Here is a 23,223-nt window from a genome sequence, read left to right on the forward strand (position 1 = left end):
TGATTCTATGATTCTAAGTCACAAGAATGGCAACAGGATTTAGCCCTGAGGTCATGGTCTGCAAGTCCCTATGACTTAGGTTTCTACAAGGACTGTGTCTCATGATGGTCTTGCCTAGTAGCATATACTGAGTCAACAGACAACTTTAGAGGAATACCTGAACACACAACTAACAAACAGAAATCAGGATATTCCAGAACTAAGTCTGAACTGTTAACCTGAACAGTGGTATTTACTATAATATGCAGAACTTCATCCTACAGTTCTGACAATCTTCACTGTGTACTTGCCTGCAACTGTGTAAAACCTGTACTTCAGCACCTGACAAAAGGCTTCCTCTTCCCTTACAGGCTATTTCACACAGAATATTTTTTAACTTCATGAGAAAACACCCTTGAGTGAGAAAATAATGAAACAGATATTTAACAGTGTATTTAACAGAAGCCTTGCTGAGGATAGAGTTGGTTTCCGTCGGGACCTCAGCACTTTTTTTTAAACTGTGTAAGATGCAATATTTAGAGAACATGCAATGTATTTTAGCTAATGTCACCATAACATAAAAGCTGCATCTATAGCAAAAGGAGATGAGTAATATAATAAACTTAGGTATGTTAACAATTAACTTTTAAGAGATTTTTTTCCATAAAATAGAGTAAGACACCCTGATTCTATAGTTACTCATCATCCGTCATAACAGCCTAAAATGGATACTCTCACAAAGCAACTCTCTATTCTCTCTGCCTTTGTGTCAAGATAACACTGGCTTAACGTCAAGGAGAATCAGCTTCAAAATCTTTTAGGGTTGATGATTAAGAATAGAGTGGGATTTCCCCATCCTTCATTATTTCTAAACATGAAGGTCTAGTCACTTGTTTACTTTTATTTGCATTTGATCTTTTGATCAGTGGCAATGCTAATGATACAGCTGTGAGAGCCTGCAAATGAGAAATTCTTTTACCAGCTCTCTGTCTTACTTAGCTTAGAGATTCCATTAAAAAATAATAACAAGAAGTATGTTGCTCCAAAAGAACTAGCTTGGATAGAGGCCTCTTGGCCTGGGTGTTTCCTGTAGGAGAAGATTTCTGACTCCCATTGTGGGAGAAACTCCTACTTGTCCTGCCCCAAGGGTGAAAGATACTGCCAAGGAATTACAGCAATAAACCTCTGGGTCCCTGTCAAACTCCAACCATCTCAATGAGTTATTACTCCCTCAGGACTCAAGAGACCTCAGGGAGGTTGAAAAGTGCTGCTCCTTCTACAGATGACCCAACCCATAACCGCAACAAACAGGCAGAGGAGCATCTTTTGCCAAAGCTGGGGTTGGAAACTGTGGGAGCCCACTGAGCCCAGGGACTGGAAGGCTTCTCTGCCCCAGCCAGAGGCAAGGTGGTCCCTGTTGCAGCACTTGAACAACCATACAGGATCACAATCTGCTTTCTCCCCAGCTGCTGAGGCTCCTGGAGTGCTCCCAGCTGCTCGGACTGCTCACTTGCTGGCAAGCCTATGGGACAACGTGCTTCACCAACTGCAGCTGGAGTGTGGTGAAGGCTCACTGGGAAGCCTGGCAAAATGTCAGAAGCTCTTTACTAGGAGGGTGGTGAGATGTTGGAACAAGCTGCCCAGAGAAGCTGGGGATGCCTCATTCCTGGAAGTGTTCAAGGCCAGGTTGGATGAGGCTTTGAACAACCTGATCTGATGGGAGGTGTCCCTGCCTATAGCAGGGGGTTAGAACTAGCTGATCTTCCAGGTCCCTTCCAGCTCAAACCATTCTGTGATTCTATAAACCCATGCAGTCCTGTAGCACAGGTAGGGTGGTGGCTGACCCGGGCTGTTACACACATCCTCGTGTTTCACTAGAGTTGTCTGGTAGTGCAGGGAGCTGGCAGAGTGTCCTGGGAAGTCCCTGGGAAGGCAAGTTGGGCAGACCTCTGCTGCGGTGTGCCTCAACTGCTGCTGTGCAGGAGCAGAGCGGAAGGAGAACGGGTTTCATGTCTAAAACACCCAGCTGAGTGGGCAATGGCTCATCAGGACCCAGGCTTAGCTCCCAGACATAGACAATTCAAACTGAAAAACAGGACAAGAAAATACTATCTGAGCTGTTCCCATTGTGGCAGAGCGAGTAGGCCCAACTACTAAGTCACGTTCATGGCAGTACATAGTTGGGTCTAAGAGGGAAAACACCTTTCCTGTCCTCATGTGAAATGTTCTGGCACCTGCTGTCCTCTACTCTGTGCCTAGGCACTGATTCTCGCATGGGCAATCATCTTGGGGCAGCTTTTCACTGTGCTTTTCATTGTGCTCTGATGACAACAGTGTCTTCAATTTTCTAAAAGTAACTTATTTTACATCTTTTCATTTTCTTTACTTTTGTAAAGTATTCATTCAGGTGCTTCTTACAATAACTCATTTCTGAAGACAAAAACTATGTCCATTTGAAGCTGACCCTTCACTTGACCACAGGTCTACTATGCACACATGATAGATGGTGGCAGCAAGGTCCTGCTTGCATACTTGGAAAATAAAGGCAACATCAGCCTGAATAGTCACACAGGCAATTAAATATCTCTGCACACACTTATACAGACACATATGCATGCATAGAAGAGAGGCTACCTCTGATCTCAGGCAGGATCTGTGTCCCTGTTGCCATTCAGCCTCAGTGAGAACAGGATTTTTTTCCCTTCTCTCAAGAATTTGTAGACTCCTCCAACCTGTCCTCAAATGAATAGAAAGAAGTAACGCATATAGCAACCAAAGGAAAGTCTGAGCAAAACTATCTGTAACCACTTAAGATTCAAATACACCAGAAGTTCCTAAGTCATCTGATACTAATTTCTGAAGAACTCAAATACAACTTGTGCTATGCTACGTGCCAGAAACTATAAATACGATGCTTTCTCTTCCCAATCTCTTCTCTCGCTTTAGGCAGCTTGACAGCATTAGCTCAATATCTGCACTATTTCTCCTTCCTTCCCCTAACAGAACACAAGGAACCTGTGCTGCGACTTTTCTGCTGATTTATGCTCAAAGCTGGAGACGAAACTGCTGTATTAGAAAATCACACTAAACGGGAACTAGAAGCCAGCCCACACAGGCTTTACAGGAAGAGATCATAGAAAAAGGCAAGCACAAGAGAAAACTTAGAGCAGGGACAAATTAACAAATGGCAAAGTTCACTGGGAGGTAAGGTTTGCGTGCTAGCTTTTGTGTTTACACGGTCGCTTCTGTGGATGCAGATCTCTACTGATGTGCTCCTGGGGAGAGAGCAGCTGGGACTCCCTCGGTTCAAGCTGCCTGTCTGAAGGCAGGAATTTCAGATAATGTAGCAAGAAGAGAGCTTTTAGCATTATAAAAACGGTCAAAACAATCTGATGGGTAAAATAGGTAATCGCTAGAGATGAAGTTTTATCTTTAGGAGAAGTCACGTAGTTCGATATCATGAGCTTCTGAAATGCGCTATGCATTTTCATTTAAAGATAAAACCTGGAAGCCCATCAATTTATTAAGTTTCAGATCTATAATGAACAGGTGTTTAAATATCTCACTTACCAGGCTGGAATCCCCAGACCACTTCTCATGAGGCTACACCGGGATGGTTAACTCTGGGTGTCATACGGATCGGTTGGGTGTGGATATATAGAGGGAAGACCAGCTAGGGAACCACACCTGTAGGAAAGAATGAGGCTCTCAAGCTGCCTTAAGTCATGGTATGCCCCTAATACATATGGCTAAATACAGCTTAATATTCACAGAGTTGAAAATTAATTACTTTTCAGTCATACCAACAAAAAAAAAAAGAAAAGGGATACTTTGGTTTTAGGAACTTTTTTAAGGAACTTTCATGCCTATTCCAAGAATAGAATTCCAGCTAAAAAAAAATTATAGAATTCTAGTTCAGCTGAATGCTGAATGACTCAATTTTTTTTTTTGTGACAGGGATATTAAATAGGAATTCTTAATTTTCCTCTTCTCAGATAGGATTTGCAGGATTTAACATAAAAAAGTGGTGGCATTATCCATCAATTAGATGGGTAAATTAAAATGAGGTTCGATGAAGCTTTTTATTATGAAATTATAAAAGAAAATCTGAAGCAAATATTTGCAGATATAGGAAACTATACCTATGCTATCCTTGGGCTAGAACAGATTTTGGAAGTTCAATTTTTGAACCAAAACACGGTGTTTCTCCCATGTGGAGAAAACGTTAAAACAAATGCATGTTCATAACCTCGACCATTTTATTTATTTTCCTTTCAGGTTTTTTAACACTTCTGAAGATCTCTTAAAGTTTAAGTAATTTTTAACACAAAAATAGTTTCAAACCAGAATATTATGTATGATGTTTTGATAATATTGAAGCAAAGCATTGTGTTTTTACCTGCAGGAAAGACTGACATCTGACAGAAATGAACTGGTTTGGTATTTCTAAATATGCTCTAAAACTATTTGTGAAAAGTGACCTGAATTCAGATATAGCCCTGTGGCCCTGAAGTTCCAGTTTTTAGAATTTTTTTTATTCAGTACAAGTATTATAACAAATACTATTATATTTTATTAGTTATTGTATTCATTATGGCAGATATTAGACTCATATATTAAAAAAAAAACAACCCCTCAGCTAGTGCCACGAAGATTTTGGCACTCTTTAAGTAACTATCGGGGCAGGATGAACACCTAACAGGAGAATCTAGTTCGCAAGACTTCCAGCCCAAACTCTACAGATCAGAGATTTTTCAATCCGTTTCAGTTCAACATCTAAAACAAATAGGTCAAGATTTACGAGATCCACTAATCTACTTACTTTTTGAAACATATCCCTCTGTCATTTATCTTTTTAAGACCATTGGGGCTGTCTCTAGACTCTAGTGTATTTAACATGCCGCTATACTTGAGAACACCTCAGCAATACTTTCTTTGACAAGCCTTATTTCTTAATTTACTCCAGCACCAAAATTTCTCAGTCATTTCCCTTCTTGTTTATTTGAAGGAAAAACTTAAGAGTTAACCTTTTGTTTCCATTTCATTTGACATTTCTTTGCCATAGAACACCCCTACCAAAACCCTATTTGCCACAGCAAGTGTAAACCAGCAATCATGTGATTGGGAAAACTCAGATGAGGAAATTGAGATACATTTCACTCTGCTTGGGAAAAAGTGGCAACTGGTTCAAAGAAAGTAAAACCCAGAAGTGTTTGGGTCACCACGATGCAGGAAAGGAGAGAAGTTGAATGGCAAGAAGAGCTATGCACTCTAAATAGTTTGCAGGAAGTCCAACATGGTAGCAAGCAGCCCTGTTGCTGTCTTTTCTGCATCCCCATCTGGTGTCCTATAATGGTTTTAATGAAAGCTCTTACACATGGTTCTTAAAACAACCCATCTGTCTACTGGGGTGAATTAAAAGATGTAAATGCAGTGTAATATGCCAAAGAATATAATAGTCTCAATATAAGATCTGACTGTGTCAGCCAGCAACAGGTTCCAGCTGGGGCAGCCTCATGGAACAAAGACAGCCCTTGGCTTTGACACTGAGTATATGCTTCTGAAGTTCCAAATGAGGCAAAAGAGAAATAAAGCTCAAGACCTTGACCAGATGTGCAACACCCAGCCGAGCACACAGCAAGCATGCTTCCACAGCAACCCCGCTATCAACGTGGGCAGTTCCGATAGGAGTAGACATCTGTTTCGGATGGCTAATGCAGGGATGTAGTACATAATCACAGAAAACGCTTTAGCAGGACCAATCCTTTGAACTGCCTTTTCCCTCTCTGCTTTTGCCGGCCACAACTTGAATTAGCTCATGTTCTATTTCAGACAACCAGGGTTAGAGTCACAGAAGCTCAGCTCTGAACTCTGCAGCTGAGGAAGGACTGGATTTCCAGAAATGCTCCAGTACAATGTTCATGGCCAGGGTCACAAAGTCCATGGAAACACAGCCATACTCTTCTTTCTAATATCTTTCCAACCTTTCTCCACTAAATTAGATAAACAGATGGGAATTAACTAAATCTACAGGGTAATAGTTATTGTGATAGGGTCCACAACGTGTTGTCAGGAAAGGTTAAACACAAACATTCTTAATGACTGATCATCTCTAGTCCCAGTGATTGCTTCCCTCTTACTCAAACCACTCAGATACAGGTTGATATGTACATTCTCCAAGTCTTTTATTCCACAGGAAATGGCTGAAATTATCCCAATTTCCAGAGTTTCTAGCTCCCTGTAAAGATGAGGCTGACTCTGCACGTCACATGAGCTTACCATCACTATGCTGTGCAACAAATACAACGAGAAATAGCCTAGATAACACACTACTCTTTTGGTGGTGTGTGTTTTTTGGATTTGTTTGGGCTTTTTGGGAGGTTTTGTTTGTTTTTTTAGGAAAAGGACTTTATTTTCATTTTGGTTTCTTAGAGTATTTATCATAGAAAATTCCTGATCCATGACTAGAGGTTGCAGATGTTAACATAACAGAAATTATATAATGTGCTCCAAATCTAGAGTAATTCATAGACTTACCAGAGGGTCTCTTGCAATGATTTTCCCTTGAAGGTTGATTGAGATGACAGAATCCTTGGTGATGATAACTCCTATCTTTTGATTACAGCCTTGATGGTCTGATAAAGACTATAAAACCGCAACCATTAAACCTCTGGTCCCTGAATTCCCCCTGAGCATTCTCCTTTGAGATCACCTGAAAGAGATAAACAGAGATGTAAAAAGCGTGTGATGGAACTGTTCCAGCATTGATACTGATAATATTACTTGGCATTACATTTATGCTAATATCAATTAAGCAGGTTTTATTAATACTTACTCTCATTTCTTGGAGTTGCCTTACAAAGCAACCTGCAATAAAAGCTTTCATTTTGCACTTACGAAGAATCAAAAAATAAATAATTTCCACACACATATGGTCTGTACAGCATGGTAAGAGAGGCAACCTTTAGAGAGAGGGCTATCAGGCAAATTTAGAGAAGAGTAGCAATGGAGAAAAATATTCTATGTTCAACTCCATAGGAAAGGCCATCTTCTGTAGACTCTGTTATCTATATCAGCATTGATCAGAAACCACAAGGAGTGTAAAGTGTATAGTTTTGATGAGTGACCAGCCCTCCTAAGCTCACATGGGATAGCTACAGAAGTGGTTTTCCCCTTGTTTATAACTAAGTTGCACGCTGGCAAATTTCAAGAGCCACTGCTTAATTTTCTCTTTCCTTTTCCTTGTACACAGAAAGTGTGCCGGACAATCCCATTGTATCTTAACCCCTTCACATGTTTCTCTGCCTGAAACTGCAGGACCAGCATCCTTGAAATATTGTTCATGGAATGAAGTACCTTCCTTTCTGCTGCTGTAATCAAACCTGGCTAGCAATTACTTCTGCTTCTTCCTCTGCTGTGCATACACCTTTTACCTTTCTTCAGATATCTCAATTTCCCTTCCCCAAAGGTTGCCGAAAAGCTACTTTGATCCAATGGGGTCTCTGAGCAGCAGACATAATTTAGAGCCCATCACAAGTTGGCCCAAATTAAAGTTTTCCTTTAAAGAGGGGTTATCATTTATGACATACTTAAATTAGGTACTGATATGACTGATGATTACACACACATTAGCAACAGAAAAATAATACAAACCAAAGTATTTAACATTTCTGTAGCTCCCAGAGTGTGAGCACCTCAGAATTTTTGGCCCACTGTGGTGCTGATGCCCTCATCTAATATGAAATACTGAGACATGGAGAAGATCAGTGACTTTCTTAGGAGATGCCAGAAATTCTGGAGCAGAGTAAGGACCTCAAAACAGAGTAGAGCTCTCAGCCTACCTAGCTGAACACAGAGAAATGAAAACTAGTCAAAGATTGTAGATCCCAGCTTTGCTGGATATTCACACTCCTTTGCTTACCCTAAAAGCACAGCGAACACATATTAGCCTGGTACGGTTCAGATGTAGGTACTCCAAGCTTTTACTTCTCTGCCTCCAAGAGGTGCTTGTTAACAGAAATTTAATCTCCACTAAAATATTTCTTTTCAGGCACAGTTGTAATTTATCATGTGTTTTCTGCCTTTTCTGCATGATACCTGCAGCAAGCACCAAGACTGGGTACGCTCCCGAACGTTCTAGCTTCACCTGAAACCAGCCTCTCTGAGCTCATCTTAATTGTGTCCTCGTGACTCCACGTTAACTTCAAAGTGCGTTTCGAAGACCACACAGCTCTTGTTGCAAACAAGCCAGCAGGACAAGTACAATCCCTACTAATAATGTCATAGAGGATAGACCACACAGAAGATTCCTGCAGTGCCCTTTGGGCTTAAAGATGTAGGGGGTCTGAACTACCTGCTGCTTAGACCGATTCACAGCAGCTCCAAGAATCCCCTGTGCAAGGCATGCGGTGAGTTCCATGCCCATGCGGATGGGTGTAGAGCTGTAGATCTTTGTTGATCAGATAGTCACATTAGTTTTGCCCCAGCTTGCAGCATGCCCTCCTCAAAGCTGAATGTAGCAGAGAGAAAGTTCACACCCGAGTACCTGACAGGTTGCCAGTTAAAGCAGTCTCTTAGCCACTCTGGAAATCTTGGGTCCTGCTTCACGGCAAGCTGAGGGGTTTCAACCCTAGTCATGTCCCATGGCGAGAAACCACATCACCCCTTGGATGACTGTTTACAACAGGACACACAAACCATCATGACATCCATCATGAAGACTCTGAAGATGCCCACAAGTGAGGGAGGAAAGCAAAATAGCTCTTTTAAAAATCCTACTGTTAGTCAGCTCACCAAGTAGTGTAGTGGAGTTGGGAGTCAGGAGCAGTTGAATTATGGAGCTTCATTAACAGAAACTTGTGATCTCAGGGAAAAAAATGATGGAGATCATCCAAAGAGGGACTTCATAACAGTGGTATACACGTGGCAAATCTTTGCACGTCATCCTTTGTAGGTCCTGCCTCTGGACCTTCAGATCAACAGACACAACTTGCTGCTGCAGCAGAGGCTCCAGGTTTGGTGCTGGAAGGCAGCAGACTGTGAAGTGTTAATGGGGATTGGGCTGAATAAATGAATTGGCCAACTCATGATTCTTCTCTTTAAAAACTGTGAACAGGTGATTTGCAGTTGTCTTAGAGTAGTCACTAATTACGTTTTTGCCACTGGTAATAGCTAAAAGTAGTGATTGTCTGAAAGTTCACCACAGCCACTATGTCTGGACTGTGGTTGCTGAAACTCAGCCTTAGAGCTGGGTTAGTTAGTTTTGGCTGGACACACAAGCTATAGGTACATTTTTTTTTCAGTATGGTTTGGATTTTTGGCACAGTATCTTATGGTTTGAGCTAATCTTCATTTCCTCATTGCACTGGTTTTAAACAAAACTTTTCCTTGTTTGAAGCTGTAATGTCATCCAGTTGAGAGGAGAAAGAGAGAGGGTTAACATTTTTCAAAGGAAAGACTGGAAGTGGTGAGACAGCTCTGCTGGGGAGCACAGGAAGAAATGCTGCTTGCTTTGGCTCAGGAATCAGGGGTACATCCTCAGACAAAAAGATACTTTGCAGAAAATGCAGTTCTGGATCAACTGTATGCTTTGTTCCCCTGCATGCTCCCATGATAAGACACAACTTACCACCCCTTCACTCTTCGCACAGCACATGAGATATGAATATTTTTACACTTTGTCCTAATTCAATATTCACTTGTTAAAAAAAACACTAAGATTTTGTGATTTTCGAATTACCTTTTCCCCAATGATTTCCAAGGCTGTCTAGGACCTTGTGTAGTCTTTGAATGAGACACAAAGGTTACTCCACCTGTTCAAATACTTACTAGTAAGAAACCCAAAATAAATCACTACTGTTGCTAAAGCAAATTTCTCTGAAAAAATATTTTAAGGTACAGTATTTATGGAAAATGTTGACATATGCTTCATCTCTAGATTAGAGCCAGCTATCCTCAGAAGGACAAGAAGTCATACTCATTTATTCATAGCACAAGGAACAAGCTTTCAGCTTTCTAAGATGGTAGCACATTGAAGAGAAAATAGGAAACTCCCTGTATCTTCTATGGTGCATAAGTTACAGTTTGCATTTCAGTCCTTTGCCACTGAATTTTCTCCTTTTACAGAAGCCAAATAGGGCAGACCCTGAACAAGATCCCTGCCAAGACTCTGATTATAGACTCCCTTCTCTGCACCTGCCTATTATTTCACCACTACGCACCTGCAGACTGGTTTTAAGAGCCTCATTATTGCTCACTCGTCTCTGCCCTCATTCTGACAAACTTCACAGACAAAATGCTGCATTTCCTTTCTAATCACCATCACAACAGTTCCAACTCTGAGCAGCTGGTAATAATTTCCCATTTTTTTTCCCTGCCTCCTGCTCACCAAATATGTAATCATGATACGATACTTACCGCAGGCTGAAAGTAGAGTTAATGCAACTCCTAGAAAGGAAAAATTAGCTTTAAATAATTAAATCAAACCAGAGAAATCCAGGACTCCAGGTAAAAGATATAAAAGAAAGGAAAAAAGACCAAAAAAAAAGGCATAAGATCCCACAAGAGTACAACTGAAGACAGGGACCTTTTCACATTTGCAGAACTTCTATCTAGAAATTTATGAACGTTTCTGCACCTGGAGAAGCCTCCTCTGCAGCTTTCAGCTTTGCACAGCCCTTACACTGTGACTCAATCCATAATTTCTGTTCTGCGTGAAATCTAAAGGGGACCCACCATTGACTTTACTCATTGCTGTGACCACGGCAAAAAAAACCTGCCTAGATCTAATGTGCCTGAAGAAGTGCTTCTTCACCCAGAAATAGTATATTTTGATTTGTTTCCTACTGAATCACTTATGCTTATAAAAATATTTCTTCTTACAGTATCATTAGTATCTACACATGTTTAGGAACCTAAGTTACAACTCTCTTGCTGCTTCCCAAAGGGCCTTTTCACGATGTTGCTGAAGCATGGGTGTGCAGGGATGAGGAACAAACAGGTATTTTAGAGATTTCAGTATGAAATTTCAATGAGGAAATCAAAGATTGATGCTTTTGTTTGGTCCTGTTTTGTTAGAAGAGGCTGTTCTTTAATCCTCCAAGAAGAGGGCACTCAAAGAGGCTATTGTACCATGTGCACTTCCAAAGCCACAGCAGGGAGCAAATATTCCCAAATTCTCACCAGTTATCTAGCCCAAGGGTAGGAAATTCTCTCCAGAAGAGAGCCTTGCGCACAGCTGCGCCACACAAATAGAGGATTTATTTAGGCATGTTGGTCCAGAAAGAAGTGAAGGGTTCTGATCCAGCTAGCAAAAGCTCTAGTCTCATTAGTGCAAGCTTCTATGTTATAAACCAGGACCAAAATGGGAGATGAAAAATGCAGCCCTTGGATCCGTACCATCAAAGAGAGAATGAAGTTTACCCTGTGAGTCACAAGTCACAAACCAAAGTGTATATTAATCTTTGCCCTGACACATTTCTTCCATCCATCAGATCTAGCATTGTGCTAGTCTAACAGTGAGGATACATCATGTCATTCATGACACATGATGATTCCCAGATGTTCAGAGCGCTGTGCTACCCAGTGGAACAAATGGGTGTTTACAGTAAAATACCAAATTTAGCAAAATTGAAGATGAAGTTACAAGTTAATTAGTGTAAGAGGGCCTAAAAACCATGATATATGGGAGCTCATACTTCTTCAGTAGATCCAGAAGTACAAATTGAGAAAAGAGACTAACAACTGTATAGTAAAAAATATTAAAGAAGAAACCAACCAACCAACAAAAACTTAACAAAAACCCACCCAGAAAGTTACCCCGAGAGAAGCCAGAATAAATAACACCAGTGCCGAGCTCTGATGTAGCTCTTCTGGTGGAGTTCCTCCTGATGAATAAAAGGAGCTCTGAGTCAAGTGCTTGTAAATACAGTCATATGTAATACCTACCAAATCAATGAGAAAGAAAGTTGAGAAAAAAGGATCTGAATATGTCTTACAGAGTCTGTGAACCTCTCAACTGACTATAAGAGCTCCTAGTTGAGGCAAGAACATCACAAACCTCTTTGAAGGTTATTTGTTCTTGCTTTTCTCGAGTGGCATATTGAGGAGCTCTATGAGCAGCTGGAGAAGGTGGGCTGAGGCTGTGGAAGAAGATGAACTTGGGTTTCTCTGACTTACACAAATTGAGGCAAAACACAGCTTTCCACTGGGCTGCCTTGGTGATGATGTCTCAGAGATGTCCAGGTCAGGGCCCTGGTGGATAAGGAAAACTAAGGGCTCTTCATATCAGGAAGATAGAGTCCATACAATAAAGAGTGGAGAATGGTCAACTCTGCTAAACCCCAGCTGTCCTCCTAAAAAGTTTAATGTTCCCCAAAGTCATTACAGCTCTCTAGATCTTCAGCTAAATCATCCTTAGCCTCCGAGGCATTTAGGTCAGCGAATGAAGCCATGCAAACAGTAACCCAACCCCTGTGTTCTCTTGCACTTCATGTCAAAACCAGGAGGCAGGAGCAGCCTGTGGAGCAGCCGGTGCTACCAGCAGTGGGGACCCAGAAATGCTCACCGAGGCCAGAGTTCACACAGCGACAGAGGGCTAGATGCCAGCACTGGCCCTGGATAATTCCGTTATTTGGTGCTAAAGCAACAAATTCATTTTCCATAAAGCACTAAGTAGGCCAAGTTTTAATCTGGCTTGCAGTGCTGAAAACAACCTGCAAAAAACAGGTGGCAGTCTCCTTTGATGCAAGCCAAAAGAGAGATAAAAATAGACTTGAATTGCCATTGAAAATATGGTAGAATAATCCTTTTCCATCTGCTAAAGCAAACCTTGGGAGTAAGTGAATTTACAGGTCTCTACTATCAGATGCTGAGAGCTCAGCATTGCTGCTCATTAATTAATATTAACACGACAGCAATTGATTGCCTATATCTCTTGCACACATTAATCAAAGCCAAAAGCTGAGTGTGCGCCTTGTGTATCACGCACAAACCCTGCTGGCACACTGCCCGTTCATTCCTAAATGTTTACAGCAGTGTTCACTTGTTGAAGGTCGTCCCTGTTGTGAGAGCACTGTGGCAAAAGCCTTTCCTTTCCGGCCATCCCAGTATTCCCTGTCCAGCCCATACCTTCCAGATCGCAATATAAATGCACACGGTCATCTCCTCCACTTTGAAGTTGCCCACAAATGAGGAATTCAAGATGCAAAACCCAGGTCATTTACAGAAAGATTTTTTACAAAGAAGAGGATGTCCTCCCAGAAAGACTGGATCTGATGGCCATAATGAACATGGCTCTGCCGCTGCTAGGACAGCGTGGCACTGATTGCCCATGCCAACCTTCAGCTAGACAAAGGATCCTCAGCACTGCCTACTCGTGCTGTTGGAGTAGATCCAGAGACGGGCCACAAAAGCTACCAGAGGTCTGGAACACCTCTCCTATGAAGAAGGGCTGAGAGGATTGGGGTTGTTCAGCCTGGAGAAGGTGTTGGCTAGACCTTATTGCAGCCTTTCAATACTTTAAGGGAGCCTATAAGAAAGACGAAGACAATCTTTTTAGTAGGGTATGTTGCGATAGGACAAGGGGTAATTGTTTTAAACTAAAAGAGGATAGATTTAGACTAGATATAAGGAAGAATTTTTTATGATGAGAGTGGTGAAACACTGGAACAGGCTGTCCAGAGAGGTGGTAGAAGCCCCATCTGTGAAAACATTCAAGGTCAGGTTGGGCTGGGCTCTGAGCAACCTGATCTAGTTAAAGATGTCCCTGCTCACTGCAGGGGTGTTGGACTAGACAACCTTTAAAGGTCCCTTTCCATCCCAAAATATTCTATGATCATACTTATCCCAGACTTTAGCCTGTTGCTCAAGAGGGTTGGTTCTGTGGGTAGACAGCTAAAAATAACCCATGTTACCCAGGCATGGAAAAGTAGAGCTCCCTTCAATTCCAACACAACCAGTTTAATCAAGTTAGAATGTGATCTATCCCATCCAGAACAGAGAGAGTAGTTTCTCTTTAAACAAGGGAAGTGTGTGGGGGGGCAGAAGGCGAAATCCTTGTCTTATTTATGGTAGTATAAATCTAGAATAAGTGAATAAATGCAACCAGAGTTAAAACTTCTATAAACAGGTATAAATTCGATCAGAAGTGTCTTAAACACATGCAAGGTTTTGAGGCTGAGCAGTCACCCAATAGGACATGTCCAACCTGTGTTTGCACAGCGCTTATCAGATACGTAAGCCGAAAGACTGGCAGAAATATCAGAGTGCACATCTTGAGGGATAATTCTGCAATAAAGCACCAAAAAAAGCTGAGAAAAATAAAAATGACCACCTCAGAAAATTATGATTTTTATTTCAAATTGAGGTTAAACAGCCAGAGTTTTTCCCCTACAGAATCAAAAGTTCAGAACTTTTTGAAATATTTTAACTGAAAATAAACATTTTGACATTTCCAAGTCAGAATGTATACATGTGGTTTGTCAACAAAATTGCAGAGGAAGAAGTTTTCATGTGAAGTTTATCCTGCACTTCCTGCTTTTTGAAGAAATAGTCCGATCATGTCCAGGCCAAAAAGTTAAGAGGTGCTAAAAAAATCTAACAATGAATTGCCCACTCTCCTTTAATCTCAGTTTGGATTGTCCTTGATTTTATCCAAGCTAATTCATCTACTTTTTCAGCGGCATAGGCAGATTCAGGGCCACTAATGACTTTTATGCACAATCCAGAATTAGAAATGAAGGAAAGCACAGAAATGCTATTATTACCTTTGTGCACGTTTTCTTGGACCTGAAGTTTTATTCTGCACCTTTTAAGGGTGAACACTGGATCTGATTTCAGATTTCTCTTCTGTATTTTGCCCAGTTGGACAGAGCTGAGAGATTTCAACATCAAATACATTTAGAACTGTGTGAATTCCTTCCAGCTGTTACTCTTTGTATACACAAAAAGATTCAGCACTCATATAGCACCTGAATGACAATCCTGCTACCAAAGCGACTAGGATAGCAAAGGATCTGAATGAGTAAACTACTGCCAGTTTAATTTCGTTTAGTTTAGTTTAGTTTAGTTTAAACGGCAGTGCAGAGAACAGCTGCCTACCAGGGACTGAGTCATGAGAGTTCAGGCAATAGAATATTTTAAATCTGCACCCTAAACTTGGAACAGAACTGCATGGTCAGACGAGTTAAATCTGTTTTGCCTTTATTTCAAATTCCTGTATCTATTCACTTTCCTGAGTCTGGTGAGTTGCTGAAATGCCCCAAATAATCCTCTTTTCTCTATATTTCTGGCTTTCCTTCAAGCAAGAGAGCTGGAAAAGACTGAAATCAGACAAATCATTTTCATCTACTCTTATATCATACTAGTGAAAACTTAAGGGAGTTACATAAATTGTTAATGCATATGCAACAGGTGATGATCTGGAAATATATGGCATTTATTTTATGACTTTGGAAGACTTTACTTAGAGAATATTCTTTTATAGATACATGTATGTGTGTATATATATATGATCCCAGTATGCAACCAAGACTGTTCTTCTCTACCATATACCTACCATGTGGTCTATGGTAATACATTAAATTTACGTAGTTCTCAGTGATTTTTTTCTGATTCAATTTAAAAATTGTATCTACAGCTGAAAAGTACACTCACATTGTTTTTTCTAAAAACCTACAATTTCATTAACGGTGTTTAGTGTTTCTTATACTCACAGTAATTGAGGTGTAAGTTCCAAAACTATATTAAGAACATAATCCAGCTTCCTGGAAGCATTATCTTCTTTACATAAACTCCTACGCATTATAGCCTGTATCACACTATATTTCTTTCTCAAGGTGGGTTGATATTCTTGATATAAAAAATGAGGTATATAAAATACAGTAAATGTAGCATACGTAAGAATACCCCCACTGAGACAAGTATTAAGATACACAGATCTTTAACATTAAATGAAATGGGATACATTCCCATTCTATCAAGGGTTAACTTTCAGATAAATTTCTGTGTGTTTCTGGATTTCTATCCTCAGCAAGAGAATATCCACTAAAGAGAAATATTTAAAGTAACATATGTTGCATTCTACTACTTAAAAAGACAGACAGCAGTCCTAGTTTTAATTGTTGTGGTGCCCTGTGCATGCAAACTTAAAGGTCCTGAATCTCAGGCACCAGGTGCTGCTGAGCACTCACGTGTTAACATCCACGGGAATGGCCAAGCAACAATGAAGACATGCAAAATCAAAGTGCAAGTTTGAACATTTAAGCAGCTGTTTTTCTTCTCAAACATAATTTTCATTACTTTAGATCCTCAATTCATTTGCTATTGAGAGAATACTTAAGATCCAAAAATTTGATGTAACATTCAAGTATTTTGCAATACAAGCAGCCCAGACTTATCTAATTTTTGCCTTTTACATAATCTTCATAAATATTTTACTCCTTGCAAGGATTTAACTTTTTATTGATGGAAAGAAGTAGTGTGGGAGGACAAGTGGCTGAGATGTAGCATTTGATCTGTCTGATCAAGCCATCTTTCTTATATCAAGGATTCCTTGTTAAACTAATAATGAATTGACTACATCAATACAATAGTAAGCTCCACATTGCACCAGCATTATCACTTGCAGACAGTGTTTAATCTAGACTCCTTTATATCCAAGTACTATACCAACATCTAAGGAAATTCAAATTGTTGCATAAAAACAAAAAGAAGAATAAATTATTTGGGGGGGAGGATACTACATCTCATATCTTTGAAGCTTTTTGGTACAGAAATAGCTGTGAAAAGCAGAAATTAATTCAATAGATTAATAGAACATATATAACATCTTTTAATTTGGCCCAGTGAATCCAAAAGAGTTGAACTCAAAAAGTTCAAGAATTCAGAGTGTACCCGTGTTGAATATATAATTGGAATGTTTTGAAGTAAAGCAGTAGATTGCACTAATCTAAAGAGCATCTGAATTTCAACTTGCTTAAATTCACTTATATTCACACCTCTGAGTTTGGCACTTAGAACGGTACCTACTACTACACAGTGGTTTATATTCCTGGGGAAACAAGATGAACAAACTCTACTAGAATTGACTAAGAGGCTTAGCTACAGGTCACTAACAGTATTAGACTGTTTCACTCATCCAGATGTTTAACAGACTTCCAGAAAATGAGCAAGCTCTGCTATGGAAACATACACATTGCCTTTAAACTGTTGCAAGGAATACTAGTCTAAACCATCCCAAAAAGCTTAAGTTCCATCATCATCAGGGAACATCAGTGTTATCTGCTAGGGAGCAGCAGCCACTGAGCAGGAGATAACCTTGTCTTCAAGCGCCTGGGGCTTGTAGAGGAGTGGGACTGTCGATGTATCTCCTACAGCATCACACAGAGGAATACAATAAAAACCTGAACTTTGGGCTCCTGTATAAAGTTCAAACCATACCTACCAATCATGACCTACATGTCATCACACTGTTTCCCAACAGCTTGTCTCTGCCTCCTCACATTATCCACACGTTGGTGAGAAAGGAAAGGAAAAGTTCTACCTGCAAGGGGAGAGGTGGTGTAGAGCAAGAGGATCCAGGAGATGGATCTTTTTGTTTCCAGCTGTTTCTACAAGAAGCTTGCAGTAGCAGCCAGGGCTCTGAATCTAAAAACAGGATCACTGTAATCTAGCTCAATCTGCCATCCCATATCCTCATCCTAGTTGGAAGTGGCCTGACTCAATTTTCCCACAGATAGGAGAAATAAAGTTTTATGTCACATAAAGCTAGCAGCCTTTCACTAAGCAGATAGACAGCCAACTTCCTGGTCTCTTAGGTAAGCAATATAGGAAATTATACTGTAATTCAGAGAGGTCTGAAATAAAATGTCTTTTGGCAAATGACTTGGGATAATATCACCGCAGTTATTTCTGTCAACTTCAGAGTACTATGCTGTGGCAAATTAATGGGGAAAATAAAGAGATTCAGTTAACTGCTCTGGGATTTTCTCTTTGAATTTTCAGGCTAGACTGAAGGAAAGACCTTGCCCTAGTCCATACAGACTCTTAATGCTACTGCCTGTTATTTCCAATTGTTGCTTTAGCAGAGCTGGTTCTGCTGCTATTGTTAAAGGTCAGTCAATGTTTCCACTATAAACCTTCTTTATTGCGGATTTCATGTAAGTGTGTGATTTTAATTTACTTTGGACTGAAACAGTTTTTCTTGACCTGGAAATGGATGTGTTTTATTCTATTCTTTAAATATGTATGCTCATTTCATCATTAATCTGGGACACGTTCAAAAAAGGTAATCTCTAGCCCACATTCTTATTTAAAAGATTTCAAGGGTAGATGATTCTGTTTGGATAAATGACTCCTTTGTAACACCAGCCAGTGGTTTCCTGATCTAGTCCCAAAGCAATACTGGCAGTTCATTGCATGCTATCTGAGAAACTATGATTTGTCAAGCCTTACTATTCAATAGTGGGTGGGTCACTTCTGAAAAAGGAAAATCTGAAGGGAAGGTATTATTACTTGGAACAATTTCAGCTTCAAACTAAAAAGTTGCATTTCATAATGGGCTGTGCACACAAGCAGGGAATTAGACGCAGTGCAATCCCTAGGGCAGGTTATGAAAATGAGTTTTGCCATTGGGCAGGAAGCAAAAAAGAACTGGAATCAAGACCCTGTATTCTCCAAACTTCGCTAGAAATTAAATACTCCATGGGTTACCTGTGAACGTCCCTTCGAAATGAATAATCACGAAGGAATGATTTGTAAAGTCCCCTCATTATACACCCACATGCATCATCTTTCCTACTAAAGCAACAGCTCCCCACTGTTGATCTTTTGCCTCCCTCTATTGGGAAGAGGTAGGAGGAGGAGAAGCCACAGGAGAAGCAGAATGCCATCCGCTGCCTCAGCACCAACAGCTCTCTTGGGTTATTCTCTGCTCTGCTTTAGCTGTTGCTGACAGGACACATGCAGCCCCCTCATCCACCCTGAGATGGAAGCTGGCATCTTGTTTTCCCTTTCCTCTCATGGGAGGAAGAGCCAGGGGACCCTTTTCTCCCTTTAGAAAGGGGTTGCAGTCAAAGAGGAGGAGGCTCACCAGAAAATACAGTTTCGATGTCACATACATTTCATTGAGGTGTATAAGAAGGGACAGTGGGGATACGTAAGAATTTGAAAACAGCTTTGCATTACACGTCACAAATTTCAAATGGAAAAAATCAAAATATCTCCTGATAAATCATGTTTTTGTTCTCAGGGAATTATTTGGCAAAAATTAACCAATTTGTGAGGTTTCACGCTGAACAAAGCAAAAACCTTTTTCAAGGGTTATTTGCATTCTTTGCCCATCCCTATTTTCAGCTTTAAGTCTCTACACACGCACATACATTTGCTCATATGCACACCCATACACCTGGTACTCCATTAGGACTGACTTGGCATGGCCCCAAGAACAGTGGATTTCGAAGTCAACGCCCACTTCTCATGCAGAGGACAATCCCACACCTATGGCTATGCTTTCAAACTATCTAAACACACACCAGGCACCCACAGAACTCAGTCGTATCACAGCAGCTTCAGGTGTAAGTTTAGGCTGCTACAACTATCTTGATAGAGAGCCACTGAAATTCTTGCTACATCAGAATGATTGGGTTTTGGTTTAGCTCTGGCTCTTTGAAGGAGGTTAAGCTAAAGCAAAAGTCCTCACGTGAATTTTAGAGCTGGAATGGCCACACAGGGAGTTACACCATCGTGAGTGCACAGTTCACCAAGTCAGGTGAGAGCTGCCTGTGCATCTCTGTAGCAATTAAAAGTAACTTACATTTTCACGCTCTTCTCAGACCTAAGGATTAGAAATCTGATATTTCAAAACAGCGATGAATGAGCCGATGTCTCACAGGCTTCCATGAGCTGGCACCACAGCCACAGTTCAGGGATTCTAAACCTTAATATGCCACGCACATGAGCATGCAGACCCCCAGTTTGTCTCTAATTACAGCTCTTCAGCTTTGCTCTCTGTGTCAGCTAGATGCAAGCTAGGTCTAATCTGGGAGCTGGCAAGTCATGTCCATGCAGTGCTATACTTAATCTAAAATGCCTTGTCTCTCAGCAGAGATTTGCTTGGATTGGAGGCAGCATTAACATGGTTATACCATGTACAAATAAGACTGGAACAAGCCCAAATGATGGGCTGAGCTCATTCACACCAGCCAGCGTCAGTTCATGTAACCATGCCTTCCTGTCTTAATAAATTAGTATTTTGCAGGTCTGACACCAAAGAGATGAAGGCTTTATAGTACAGTCAGATATCATGAAATAACCTGGGGACCAAAAGAGATGAAGGCTTTATAGTACAGTCAGATATCATGAAATAACCTGGGGACCATACAGGTACGAGTGAAGAAATGGGACCATCAGCAGTGCAGGTCTGTGTGGAGGTCACTTTCATCACCGCTCTGCTAGGACGGTGGTGATGAGGCACCTCGTGGAGTGTGGGAAGGACAAATAAAGGAAACCACACTACAAGAGATTCACTAGAGAAAATCTCTCAACCCAGTGGGACTAAATGTGAAAAAGCCCATTTCAGAGTATCCTCATGGAGAACAAGGACCTCAGGCTGTCACTGAGCACTCTCTATTTAGAGAGAAGAATTCACATTTTTGGGTTGGTAAAGCGGCTGGCTCAGGCCAAAACAGAAGGATAGGTCAAGTAGTAAGTTGGATCTTTCCATGCTTTACACTTTGACTGACCTGCTTGCTATTTACCTCCCCTAGAAGAGCACGACTCTTAGAGGCAATTTTCAAGTGAGGGAATATTTCATCCTCCACTTGTCTGTATTTTTACATCTCCACATTTACAGGACAGAAAGCCCTCTTTCTCTGAGGCTGTTGTATACATGATGGGAAAACCTCCTAAAGCCTCCTAACAAAACAAGCTTAAACAGAGCCAACAAGATTTCACTATAAGCTTTATCTCTAGGCTAATTATATTGTGTAACTTAAACGATTGACAATTGGCTCTAGAAGAACAAAAGATGTGTTGAACAAAAGATGGAAACTTTTTGAGTCATATGAGACAATTCTCTGCTATTTCCAGTTCAAATTTTCAGTGCCAGACCACCACAGAAACACAGCAGAACACAGAGATGGCACCTGTGACATGAGCTAAGGTAGTAGTACTGCCTCAACTGAGCAGAAGTCTTTCTGTCCAACTGCTGAGTGACTGATGCCACTTACCTTTCTGCGTTCCCATCCCTTACCTTTTTGCTTTCCCCTTGCTAAGGGCCTGACACTGTGCTAATTCTCCCCTTACTTAGCAATTCTTTTCAAATTGCAATAGGCTGTGCTTTTATTCACTCAAATAGTTTTTTTTTTCTTTTTTTTCCAGATGGAAACTATCTGGAAAGAAATCCTTCAGTAAAAAGAGAAACCAACAACCTGCAGAATGAGTTCAGGACTGCTTGGGAAGAGCATACATTATTTATCTTGCATTACTCCATTTCTTTTTCCAAGATTTTTTTATATAATGTGACAGGTTATCACTTCTTGCCTTTGGCTACAGATGGGTAGGACTGCAAACAATCAAATGTAAATCAAGAACAGTCTACAGCAGACACATTATTGTATTGTCATGGCATCACTCCTACTCACTCGATTAGTCAAAGCACTCCCTTTGGTTTGGTTATTTGGATGGAGCAGCTGGGTGGAGACAGAGCGTGTGGGTGGATGGCTGTTCTCCAGCAGAGCAAATACTCTCCTCGGGGGACGTCCCTTACGACAAGGAATTCCTCGTGACATCATGGGCTGCTTGACGCTGGAGTGATGTGCTCGAGCTGGAATTGCTCCCATTGTGTTTTATAACACAGCCAAAATAAGATGAGCAAATCCTACAAGAATAATCAATTTAGAGGTGTGGCTGTACTTATACCAGAATTTTTCCTTCCTTTCTCAATAGTAAGATGTGTTTCAGAAAGGCAGTTTCTAAGCCCAAGGAAAGCCAGATGCATGTTTTGACTGTGATCAGCAGAGCTTTTGCTTTGTTGCTCCTCTGCAAACATGCCAAGTCAAAAAGATGTTTTCCCTTTCAAGATCAGTTAAAAGAAATTACCTCATAAAATCACCTAACAGTCTTAAAGATTAAAAGTAGTTTAAAAACTACTGTTGTTTAAATACAAGTAGTATTGTTTAAAAACCACTACTGTAGTTAAAAAACAAGCAGTTTTACAACTTTCATTTGACCATGCAATAAATTTAAATCCGCCTTTGGTATCTAGAAAAGGGCTGACATTTTCTTAGTTCCTGGAAAACTAAAAAGAATGGCAAACTTGGGCTAAATGAATCAAGAGACTGTTTGTTCATGAGAAACCTAAGAGATATTTACTCAGTTGCTTCATCTTTGAAAAATGTTGACACAAAATGCAGATTAGGCTAGTAATGTTAATCAACAGAGGACATCTCATCAAAATGTAGCACATTCTACAAATCATACAACGGGTATCATCTTTAGGATGAGAAAAATATTTTTTCTCAATTTTTTATTAACTAAGCACAGCAATCCCTGGTCAAGACTACAAAACACAAGACAGACCAGGTTGTGGATATATGATTTTCTCTAACCTTTGTGTAGAGGTTTATAGAGGTTTAGAGCAGGAGCTTTCACTCCAATTTCTTTATTTGGTTAGGGTGACTCCTACATACTTTCATTGTTTCAGTTAAAATAATTGGGAAAGGACAGGCGAGCAGAGCTACCTGTATCCTGGGACACGAAATCCATATTCTGGTATGATATCATGAGAATAATGTGACAAGGACTGATGTGCCGCAGTACAAAGGATCTGGTGTTAAAAAAACCCTACCAGCTTGCCCCAAAAAGTCAAAGCTTTTGTCTTCTAGAAATGGATGCAATCAAAGATGAACAGGCAGCTTCAGTGAGACATCATAACCTGGTATTAGCAAAATAAAATCCCCCATAAAAGTGAGCTATTATTCCAAGCAAAATATTGCATGCTAATAATAATTCTGTGAGAAAAATTTCCTGTAATTGCTCACAAGGAGCTTGGTGAGATGGAAGCAAAAAAGATTTGGCTACTGGTGAAAAGATTTCCTTCTGCACTACAAAACACACTGTAAGCCCAAACACAAACTCCCAGCAAGACAGTTTCCAATAATAAGCAAAATTACAACACACGATCTATATTACTCAATAGCCCAAACTATTATTTTTAATGAAACAACAGGTTCCACAGAAGATGAA

The sequence above is a fragment of the Apaloderma vittatum genome, unplaced genomic scaffold (assembly GCF_000703405.1).
Source record: "Apaloderma vittatum isolate BGI_N311 unplaced genomic scaffold, ASM70340v1 scaffold13146, whole genome shotgun sequence".
NCBI lineage: Eukaryota > Metazoa > Chordata > Aves > Trogoniformes > Trogonidae > Apaloderma > Apaloderma vittatum.